Here is a 12,012-nt window from a genome sequence, read left to right as displayed (position 1 = left end):
ATATTAACCAGAGACCTGTGGATCTAAGAATGTGAACAAATGAGTCCCCAGGGATTAAAGAGAAAGTCCATTTGCAATTCCAAAAAGCACTGAGATAGCAGAATATGAATATTAGTCAGGAACTCACTCTTCAGGCATTCAACCTGTATTCCTGTATGGACCACAAGTAGATTCTGTGGAGGGGAGCAAACGAAGGTGAAACCTCATTTTGTTTTGTTTATCTCTGAGTGTTTCCAGTTTGACGGGTGTGCAAAAACCACAATGACTTACATCAAGCAAGGGAAACAAGCGTCCCATAGCAGCGAGGCCGTGATGTGCACAAACATGGGTCTGGTCCCGGTTCCTTCGGCGGGGACCACCCGACTGGAAATCCATACTGACCAGGGCACATTACTTTTCAGTTGATAATAATGGTCAAGAATGCTCTTAAAGTCCAAAAACACCAAAGCAGTTAAAAGACAAATAGCTAAACCAACTTTATATATAGAAGTACATGGTTAAGGTCTCCTGTGAATCACTGATCAATTTGGGCCAAGTCAATGAAAACAGTGCTATTTCACAGACCAAGCACATGAAATGCAAGTAAACATTTACTTTGTTTCTTAATCCCTCGAGATCTCTCTCAGAGACTCTCCCCAGTTCTAGCCCCTCAGCAACTTCAAGGACAGCACGTAGTCCCTGAAAATTCAGAGTCCAAACGGTCCATAGAAAGCATTGGGGGCAGGATGAAAGTTAAGTGATTTTCCTCTAATGGGGACTCTCTCATGATATGTGAACTTTATTATATAATTATGTGGAGATACCGACCAGTGTAATCGCAGGGACCACTCCTAGCTGAGTCCTTGCTGTGGACCAAGCACTGTGCTGAGGTGCTAAATGTTTGACTAGAGTTTTCATTTAACACTATCAGCAGTTCTCTGAAGCAAATGTTAATATCATTAATTAATTATTAATATCAATTATATCATATATAATAACCTATATTATATTAATATATGTTAATAATATCATACTGTATTAATAATAATATTAATATGATATAATTATATATTCTCAATTATATAATTATATAATACCATTATATATAATTTTATAATATACTAATATTATATTATTATATATTTTACAGATATAATGATATATAATATAGTATAATGTATATCATTAATATTGATAATAAATTAACATTATTTTATTAATATTATCATATTAATATTATTTCCATTTCATGCATGAGGAAATTGGGGACTTTCCCAAGGTCTCTGAGCTACTAAATGGCAGGGCTTGAACTCAGGTCTGTCAAAGTGCAAATGCTTAACCTCTGCATGCATTGACCAATTGCTTTAGGCCTTGAATTAGGAGGAGTGATTGAGTCCGGCCTGCTAACAGCGCGTGGAGGCATCAGTTATACAACAGGAGCCCGGGCAGGTGGTTTGACCCTATTCTGTTCCAGTTCATAGGGGTGAGCTCATTGCTAAACACTCTCTTTGCCTAAAAATATCAGACAGTCCACACCCTGGAGCCCCACAGCTGCTCACAGCAGATGCTTAGAGCTAGAAAGTGCTTCCTAAAGCCTTTGGAAGGGCTTCTTGAGCATGGTGCCGGTGCCGGTAGTGAAAGCAAAGGGAGGGAAGTGGAAGCAAGAAGACCTGAGCCACAGTGAGATCATGGAAACAAGGCACGGACCCGCAAAAACTGCTTCCCTAATGAGATGGGTTGCTAAGTGCCAAAGTCCCTCCTAGAGGGGTCAGTCTAGGCCAGCGAGGCCAACCACCTTCCCTCCCTGCTTTCATGGATTCTTTCTGAGTCCCAAGGGAGAGCTAAGGGTGGCCCAACCATCCAACAAATATCTATTAAACTTCTACCATATGCCAGGTGTTATGGATTCTGGAACTACAGCAACAAACAACCAACACCTCCCCTCGCCCCCCAAAAAAGAAACCAAATCCCTGTGTGGGCCTCAGGCAAATTGCATTCTGGAGGGGAATGAGGAAATCCAACAGACAATAATAATTTGTAAAAAGTACGTATCATAGGTCAGATGTGATAAGGTCTATGTAGAAAAATAGAGCGGGTAGGGAGGATGGGAAGTGAGGCGGGGGGCAGGGAGGAGAAGGAGCAAATTGCTATTTCAGTGAGGGTGGGCAGGGAGGGCCTCCTGTGACAGGTAGCCCTTGTGCAGAAACCCAAGGTGGTGAGGAAGTGGATCGTACTGCTTCCTAAGAGTGTTTGGTGAGAGGGAGCAGATGGGGTGGAGGCCCAAAGGCAGGGACACACCTAGCTTATATTAGGAGTAGCAATAGGTCAGTGGGTCTAAAGCGAAGTGAGGAAGGGAAAATGAGAGGACATAAAGTAAGTGAAGTAAGGGAAAGCCCAGTTAGGTAGCACCTTGCAGGCTGAGGTAAGGACTTTGGCTTTTGTTCTGAGCAGGTGGAAGGCCATTGAAGGCTCTGGGCAGAGAGGTGACACAGTCTTGGGCTTTAAAGCGACCACTCTGGCTGTTCTACCAAGGGCAAGAGAGACCAGCCGTAAAGGCATTATAATTGTTCAGATGGAAGATGATGGCTTGCGACCAGGGTGACAATGGCAGACGTCACACAGAGTGATGAGATTTGGGCTGTAGCTGGGAGGCAGGGCAGAATTTGCTGAAAGAAAAGCTGTGGGTGTGGAAGAATGAAAGGAGTTAGGAAAAACTCCAAGGTTTTTGGCTTGAGCAATCAGAAGAACAGAGTTGTCATTTGTAGCAGCTGGAGATTGCCAGAACATATTTGAGAATGAAAGAGGAATTTGGTTTTGAAAATCCAAGTTTAAGATGTCTAATTATTAGATATCCAGTGAAGACCTTCAGTAGGTAGCTTGGCATTCAGTGAAGCCTGGGTCCAAGAGAGTTACCTGCACCCTGTGTGTGAGTTTGCACAGAAAGATACCTATTTTCATTCATTCTCACTAGCACAGCCATTGATTAATTTTGTTGCTAGGTGTGTTGGTACAAAAAGATTCATTATTGTTGTATTTCATCACAGATGAAATATTTCCCGTTTAGCCTTTACTTTTTGCTTGAGTTCAACTTTATCTGATAATAGCATCTCAATATCTTTTTCTTTTTGTTGGTCCACATTCTGAGCACATCTTTTCCCATCTTTGCATTTTCCATTTTTCAGAGTCATTATGCTGTAAAAGTGTCTCAAATAGATAGCCTGTATGATATTGTTTAAAAAATAAAAACCCTGGGGCACTGGCTGTCTCAGTTGGTAGAGCATGTGACTCTTGATCTCAGGGTTGGGAGCTTGAGACCCACTTTTAGTGTAGAGATCACTTAAAACAAATAAATCTAAGGGGCACCTGCGTGGCTCAGTCAGTTAAGTATCTGCCTTCAGCTCAGGTCATGATCTCAAGGTCCTGGGATGGAGCCCCACATCAGGCTCCCTGCTCAGCAGGAAGTCTACTTCTCTCCATCTCTCTCTACACCCCTACCACCACTCATGCTCTCTCTCTCTCTCAAATAAATAAATAAAATATTTTTAAAAAGCATAAATAATGAATCTTGGAACAATGAAAAATTAAATTAAATTTAAAAAAAGAAACACTTTTAGAATCTTTTAAAAAATGAAAATATCAATAAAATAAAAATTAAAACCCAGTCTGTGAGTCCTTTACTTTTACTAGGCAATTTTATCTCATTTACATTAATTGCAGTTAAATCAGAACAGATTCTGGCTAAGATTTCCACTAGTTCATTTGTGATAAGGAACAAGAATTTAACTTCAAACCCTACCAAATATATTTAGGCCTAAAAGAAATAAGATTATATAGTCTCATTTCAGAATACATTAATAATTCTCAATTCCTTTGTTTCTTTTATAAAGGCCTTCCAGATATTACAATACATACATCTGTGGGTAGGAGGTTACCATGCTGGTCATTGCAGTAAAGGTCCTGGGTCCCAGCATTGGCAAAACCTGGTAAGTAGTAGAATGCTCAGCTGAGCTCATTTTCATCTGGGGCACAATACATTCCAGGAGTCATCAGTTAAACCCAACTGGCTGGGAGGGATTTAAGAAGGTTTCCCAAAGGAAAGGGCATTTGAACCAGGGCATGGAAGGTGTTGAGAATATGCATATGGAAAAGTGAAGGGGACACCATGAATGAAGGCATACTGCTGGGATCTATTTGGAGGGTTCAGGGTGGCTGGAAAGTGGGGTGATCAGCAAAGTGTTATGGGGCTACAGCAGGACAAAAGGTTAGAAAGGGAAAGCCAGAGTGTGATGGCTCTGAACATCATGCTAAGGTCAGACTTCTTAAGTAAGAACCAAGGAGCCATTAGATGTGTATGAGGGGGGAAAGCAAATATTCCTAACTATTTTAGGAAGACAATATTATGCAGGCAAGAGACTAAAGGTAAGGAGATAGTGGAGAGGTTGTTAAAATACCTCGGCCACGGATGGTACATGCATTGTTGACATACTGGTCCTCCTCCCATCTCCACAGGAGACCTCACCAAACAATCTTAACCTTCTTTCCCTGGGTACCAGCTCGATAACCTCAGAATTCTTTCCAATGCAGTTCATTTGAACTGGCACAGGAATTAAATTTGTGTTCTATTCCTGACTTAGACAAGAGGTGTAGAGAGTCTAAGCTGGGCAAATAAAAAAGAATGGCAAGAAGTGGATGAGGAAGCAAATGGTGTCCAGGATGAGTGGAATGATGTTTGCCTTGCAGAAATTCTACTATAAAGCGTACCGTAAAGACATTCTCTCCAGGGCTCTCATTCTGTGTTGTGAACGTATTGGGCTGTGCTGGGGCAAAGAGAATTGTGTTCAAGAGGAAACCAGCAACTCATTTTGAAATTAATTGGTATGAAAATGCAATGTGAAAAAAAAATTTAAATTATTTTTATGTCTCTTCCAGTCTGTAATTGATTCTTTCATTGAGTGTTTTAAGTGCTTTATGACAGGGGGTATTAAGGATATTGCATAAAAATAAAATGGACTACACTGGGTAGCCTCATATACATAACCCAAACCCAACTCCATTTGTCATTGACTTAAATTAGCTTCAGTTAGTACAAATTTTCTTTCTTTCTTCTGTAGCTCTTCATTGATTTTTTTTTCTTCCATCTCCTCTCAGTGACCTTTATTACACAGTCCTTTCTGATGCTAGTCCCTCCTACTCCATTTCATCTTTTCAATTTCTCCCTGATGAGATAACTTATCTTGCTGGTCCTGTTTCAGACAGAGACTGAATTATATAGATTCCCCAGAGAGCCTACATCGAACCAAGGAAGTGACTGATATTTCTACAGTAATATATCTGTGTTTGTAAAAATATTCCTCCACTTCCGCCCTATTACTGAAAATTGGCTATCAATAATTTATTAACTTAGCAAATAATTATTTGGCACATTCTATGTGCCAGTCACTACCCTTGGCAATGGAAATACATGTGTCTGTCCACAAGCTCCATGTCACAATTTTTGTGCTATTGACATTTGTAATGGACTCAAAAATCTATTCGTATTCCAGTTCAGATGTGCAAAGGGAATGTTGCTTCTTGGTGTTCTCCGTAACAGATCTTCTTCATGGGATCCAACCCGCTGGGAAGCCAGAAAAACTCCTACATTTTCCAGTCTTTGGACTAAATCTAGTGTGTCAGTACAATCATTTAAACAGTATCTTTAAGAAAATGCTTAATCCCTTTAAAACATGTTCTGCCTCTCAGATTTCCAGCTGTCCTCCTCACTTCTCTATAAGATGGCACCCAGGCTTATGAGGAAGGAATATGGCTCAGTCACCTTGGCAGCAGGAAAGAAGATCCTTGGTCCAGATCTATGTGTATATATGGCTCTCTGAGTCATAGCTGGCCTCTGTGGTAACAAGGTCTCTTTCTGGCTCATCTCCATGTGATCCGTGAGCCTCCTCTGCCATTGTCTGTGATCGGGTCTTCAGCCTGACCAAGCCATAGTGGTCCTCCTGGCTGACTGGCTCCTCACCTCTTATAGGCATCGCAGATCCTGCCTGAGATTCTGCCTCATTTTCCACCCAAGGCCCAGACAATCTCTTTATCCCTTACCATCACAGGCCCCCCTGCAGACCCACCAGCTCACAGCTCAGTGATGTTCCAAACATGCTCCCACTGAGTTGTGTGGGATCTTCTAGGTCTTACCCGTGGCTCACCAAAAGCAGCAGTTATTCGGGAGAACCAAACTCCAGTTCTCACGTTGTTCATCACGCTGCCCAACCACGTGTCCTCTGATGGGACCCCCAGAGGCTAGGGCAGAGCAACCTTGGAGGCGAGCTTCTTCCAGAACTTGCCTCCTTCCAGACAGGAAGCAAACCAAGATCTCATCTGCCTCCCCCTCTTATTCCCTGTAACCCATCTAACACTCCGCATCACTCCTGAGCTAAGCCCTCCATAACGATTGCTGGGTACACTCTCCATTCTCTTGCCGTTCTCTCCCTTCTTCTTTCTAGACTCCTATGCCAGTGGAGGAAGTGTTTCTTTTACTCCCTCTTCTTGTTTGCACAGGACCCCATCTCAGGAACTTGGGCCACCTGGATACCCCCTTCCACTTCCTCCATATAATTCTTCCTCCTTAACCCAGCCTCATGGCTAAGCCTTAACAGTGAGTGGGGAAGGTGGGGAAAGAGGAAGACGCAATAATAAACTAACCTAAATTGAGAGTCGTTTTGAGAATACTGTTATACATTGAAAATAACTAGAATGTGTTTCGAACTGCCAAGAGATTGGGTCACAAAAATTTTGCTCTGAAATTCTGGAACAAAGACTATGCCTCTGAGATTTCCGTGTGATTCAGATCCTCCATGATACATATTTCTACTGCAGCATGGTCTGATTACATATAAAAGCATTATCTGAATTTGAATACTAGAATGTTCCAGTTATAAAATTCCATCCTATAAAAAGGAAAGTGGAACAGAAATCATGAAGTTAGAAGGAACATTAGAGATCATGTCATTACTTGTTCCCTCCAAATAGGAATCCTGACCTTTATCTCTGGAGTCTCTGATAGCACAGAAACTGTAAGAACTAAGACTCAGCGGGCATTCTCCCTCACAGCTAAACAACCCCTATGGTGAGAAAATCCTGCCTCAGGTTGAGTCAGATTTGTTCCCCTGAAACTTCCAGGCATTATTGCTGATCCTGCCCCCGGAAGCTACAGAGGCGAATTGTAACATCTTTTCTCCATCGTGCCACTTAAAATATTCTAAATCTAAAATATTCTGCCTCTTTCTCAATCTGGCCTCCAATTCATGGTGTGGGTGTGTTTTCGTTCTTTTTAATTTCTGCCACCTGGATACTCTTCCCCCAGATGCAATTCATTCTCTCGCTGCAGTATCGCTCTTAAAATGAAGTACCCGGATGGGATCGCAATGCCTCCGTTGTGGTCCCCTGGCACTGAGTCCAGCAGCATCTGGATCACATATTTCTGATGTCAGAGTCTATTAACAGAGATTAATAAAGTTTCTTTCCCCCTCTCGACCCTCAAGACCCGGTGGTTCACCGAAACTCCCAGCTCGGGCCCTCAGATGCACCTGCTGTCTCCAACTCTTTTCTCCCACCCGCCGCCCGCCCTGGTGTTCCTGCCTCACTCAACAGTTTATGAAACTCAGGTGCAGAGCCCATCCAGGCTCGTCTGGTTAGTAGAGGCAGAGTTATAAAAACAAATACTGAAACAACAAAGCTTAGGGCTGCTGCACTTTGTGGCAAAGAAATAATAATGTGGGGTGCGGTGGGGAAAGGTTAAGAAAAGAATTACAATTTTATTTTTTCCTTTTTTTTTTTTTGTCTTTGTTGTCTCAGTATCTCAGCATCAAAATCTCTTTTTCACGTTTGTAGGCACTATGCCAAGACTCCTTAAAAAAACTAAGTTCCTGATGTCCCACTAGAAGAAGTGTACCGATACGGTACTACATTTCCTTGAAATGAGACATCATTATGGCTAGTACGAACCATTTTGAAATGGATGGGTTTGTCAGCTCCCCATACCAGGACAATATTAAGGTGGCTGCCATTAGTAGGCACATCTGTAAACACTTAATTCAAGCCTAATGAAATATTAACCTACGACTGTTGCATTAATACATGTAAAGTAGAAAGAAGGTATCTTGGATTACTACTCTGCCTTTCATGTGACCTACCTTAAGTGAATGCAGAGATGGTGATGCGGTATTTCCCCAAGAGCTGCAAAGTTTGCATTTCCTGAATGGGATAGGTTTCTAGTTACATCATTTACTTTGAAAAAAATATAGAGATGGTTTCTGGGTTAGCATGGCAGCAGAATGCTGTTAAAATGCCATGAGCAAAATGCAAAACTAGCAACCATTAGAAACTATAAATAAGACAATGTCGCCGGCCTGCAGTGGGGCAGACAAAAAGGAGGATTAGGAAGAATATGATTTGATTTGCTTCCTGCACGCTCCATCCTCTGAAGGCAAACAGGGCAGATGGCCCTAGAGAAGGAAGGAATTATTTAGAATCTTCCTTTATTATCTATACATAATTCAGGCAAAGATCAGACAATCTAGACAAATGAATTGCCATTTCCTAACTGTGCTGGAGTCAGGGACTGGATGAGCTGGGCTCAGCCCCCTACAGCTTTGTCAGCATCGCTCCCCAGTTCCCTGGGGACCATCACCCCCCAGTATCAATAAGACAGGAAGTGGTAGAAAGAAGCTGAGAAGCACCACATTCTAGACGGAGCCACCCCTACCTTGTGAGCGGGAGTGGAAACTGGGAAGACTGTAGGAGGAGTGTGGCCTTCAAGTTAGACATTATTTAAAGAAAAGCCACCCAGGCATCTGCTCTCTTGTTGGCATGGGTTGCAGCTTGATTGGCGTGTATCTTTGGGCCCAGCAGAAATACACCAACAGATGTCTGGTACAGGATCTTCTATCAGCCCAGTCTTTGGGTTTTGAGCTGAACGAGCAAAGTAAACTTGTAAACAAGTGAAGATATTCTGTCTGTTGACAACCCCTGAGTCTGAATCCATTTACTTCACTCACTTTACCACAAGGTTTATGTTCTTGCCATTGATAAAGAAAAAAGGATTTAAGGATTACTTTTCTAAGCCTAAAGACATTAGTAAAATAATTAAAAATAGAATTTCTGAATTCTAAATTACCATAGAGAATTCAAGCACATAAAACACTTCTACTATTTTAATATGACATAGAATATAGAATAAAATGTAGAAAACAAAGGAAATACCTAGATAACACAAAAAGCAGAAAACATAAAATAAGTTGATAGAAACTATCTCTTTGACAAAAGAGTAAATAAATTTATGTATTTAATTTCTGGGAAGAAAACAACAAACTTAGAGGTCATGGGAAAACACTTGCCTAATGAAGAGTCTTGCTATCTTGCTGATGAGAGAAATTGACTTTAGGAGATACTAAACATTTTTCAAAGCCATAGAAATTAAAATTGCCTGGTTGTGGTATAAAGACAGATAAATAGGAATAGAATTGCAACAAATGATGTTGAGACATCTTGCTGGCCATTTTGGGGAGAGAGAAAAAAAAGACTGGATCCACACTGAACTTCTTTACATCAAAGTAAATGTGTGAGAGATTACAAATTAAGAATGTAAAAGCTTGAACTGTAAAGATACCTAAAGAGCAAATGGAAATGTTCTTTCTGATGCTTGTTACTAAAGATAGGAACCATAAAGAAAGGTAGGTATCCTAAAATTAAAAATTTCTAGGATGGGAAAAACACTCCATAATCAAAGTTAAAACACAAATCTGTGTTTCATGTAATATATGTAACAAGGAACTAATACCTTTAATATACGGAGTTCTTATCAATTGATGAGAAAAAATGAGCACCCAAACATAAATACAGGCAAGGGACATTAACAAACAATTCACAAAAGAATACAAGGGACCATTAACCATACAAAATGATGTTTCAGCCTTTCTAGTAATCAGATATACCAATCGAATAAGCAGTGAGGAAATATTTTTCTAGCATGTTGGCAAAGACGAAAAAGACTAATATTCCTCAGTAGTGTCAAGGATGTGGGAAAATCAAATATAGTTCCGTTGCCATTGCTGCCAACATGACATGCCACATGCCCCCTCTGGTACCAGATGCCACTTTTGACTTTAATGTCCCTGGAAACAGAACGCTATTTCTGCTGAAGGAGCTGACAGATAAGTAGAAAACAGAAAGTTCAAAAGGGTAGCGCCAATGAGACCCCAATATTGTTGAAGGGCAGATACAGTGGGAGTCATCAGAGGAGCAAGATGGAAGGGTAAGAGGTTGTAGCTGGATAGCAGGATATTGAAATTAGTGGCAGGTCATTGGTACAGTTTCTTAAAAATGACAGGATCCAAATTGAGACTGTGAGAGGAGATGGTGGGGTGGTATGGGAGGGAAGGCCTTTGGTGATGAGGGAGTCAGTGACAGAGAAAGCAAGATTCTGGATGGTTGTTCATGTGGACTTTCAAGTCCCCCAGGATGCTGGCATGAGTTGGGATGCAGAGTCAGGGGTAAATGTCACCTGCGAATGAGGGGGGGATACTAGGAAGGCAGAATCAAGATGAGGAGAGGGGAGTAGGGCCCCAAAGTGGGGGTTTTAGTTTCACAACAGAGCAAGGAGATAATGATCTAGAAGCAGCATTTTGGAACAAGGAGAACTAGATGTCAATTTCTGACCCTGAATTACATGAAACATATGTATCCGAACAGCCACCATGTAAGATAGAAGCAGAAGAAGTGATGTTCCTGGGACAAAGTTTGGTTCCAGTCAAGACTGCAGATGGAGAAAATGCTCAATGAAAACACTGAAGACACAGAGAAATTTGGTAATTATGGAATGGGAGCTTCAGAGGAAATGTAGAGCTTGAGTATGAGTGAGCTGTGTAGGGGTGAGGGGCAGGCAGAGAACTTATCCTGGGAAAGAACCACAAACTTACCCCCAGCCCATGTCTTTGGCCAGTGGCGATGGTGAGTGATGGCTCAGTGTGGTGGCATTCACCTGGGTTTATCTCCTAGCACAGCCCACCACGAACTCAGGTATGAAGAGAGGTGGGAGTAAACACTGAAAGAGAGGTGTCACAGTGTGGTAGGTATACTTGGCTTACAAGTAATGGGAACCCAAATTAAATTAGCTTAAGCAAGTTTGACTCACATAACCAAATCATTGAAAGGACAGGGGTGTAGCTGGGTTGAAAACAGGTCTCGGCTTCTCTCTGCGTGTTGGTTTTCTTGTCTCAAACCAGTACTAGAAATTTCGCTGCCAGCAGCTCTCAAGTTCACATTAGATTTACCACTCTAGACGCCAGAGCTCTCCAAGTTCAAGAATCTCAGGGAAGAGCTTTGATTGGTTCAGTTTGGACCAACTGCCCCGTTTCTGAAAACACAACAACAGGGTAGGCCAGCAAGGGAGAGTTATTCCCCTAGTTTGGAGTAGAACACGGGGTAACCATGCACCAGCCAGCGGAAACAGCCTCAGTGCCCAGCTAAACGCCAGTGCTGGGGAGACTGGAGCGCCTCAGTGGAAGGATATCAGACCAAAGGGAGGAATAAACAACATAACCCCATACAGTGGACCTAACCTATTCAGAAGGCATGAGAGACACCCCAGGTAAACCCAGAAACACTTGCCAATTGAGAGGCAACTTTGTACTTGGGTCCTGATGTTACCATTGGAGCCAGTTAGCAAAGCACAGGTTATGGTCAAAGCAATCTCCTATGTAACCACAAGTGGGGACGACATCAGGGAACCTATGCTACAAAGAGATGAATTAATGTATGAATGATTGTTAACACACTCTTCTTATAATGAAAAAGACAACTTATAGGTAAATAAGGAACACTTTCACTTAAACTAAACACGTCCCTCTTGTCCTTTCCCAGAAATGTTTTTCAGATCCAAGCCTTTTTGTAGGTGTAAAAGGGTGCCTGAAAATCAGCCCATTTATTTAAGAGCAGGGTCTATCAGAGAGATGAGCTGTGTATTCTGAATCCTTCAGCTGGTTGTCC

At 41.8% G+C, this 12,012-nt stretch overlaps 1 long non-coding RNA gene across 1 annotated transcript; it reads right to left on the bottom strand.

The window, feature by feature from the left end:
- Positions 1-276: 276 nt before the first annotated feature.
- Positions 277-8,238, bottom strand: LOC125104109 (uncharacterized). Its single transcript, XR_007128591.1, has 3 exons — positions 8,160-8,238; positions 3,892-3,959; positions 277-425 (listed from the first exon to the last, which is right to left on the bottom strand). It is a non-coding gene; the product is annotated as an uncharacterized LOC125104109 (long non-coding RNA).
- Between the last annotated feature and the right edge of the window lie 3,774 nt (positions 8,239-12,012).

Source organism: Lutra lutra, chromosome 7, assembly GCF_902655055.1.
Source record: "Lutra lutra chromosome 7, mLutLut1.2, whole genome shotgun sequence".
NCBI classification, from domain to species: domain Eukaryota; kingdom Metazoa; phylum Chordata; class Mammalia; order Carnivora; family Mustelidae; genus Lutra; species Lutra lutra.
Note: the sequence above shows the minus strand (reverse complement) of the source record. Positions and strands in the feature narration are given on the sequence as shown.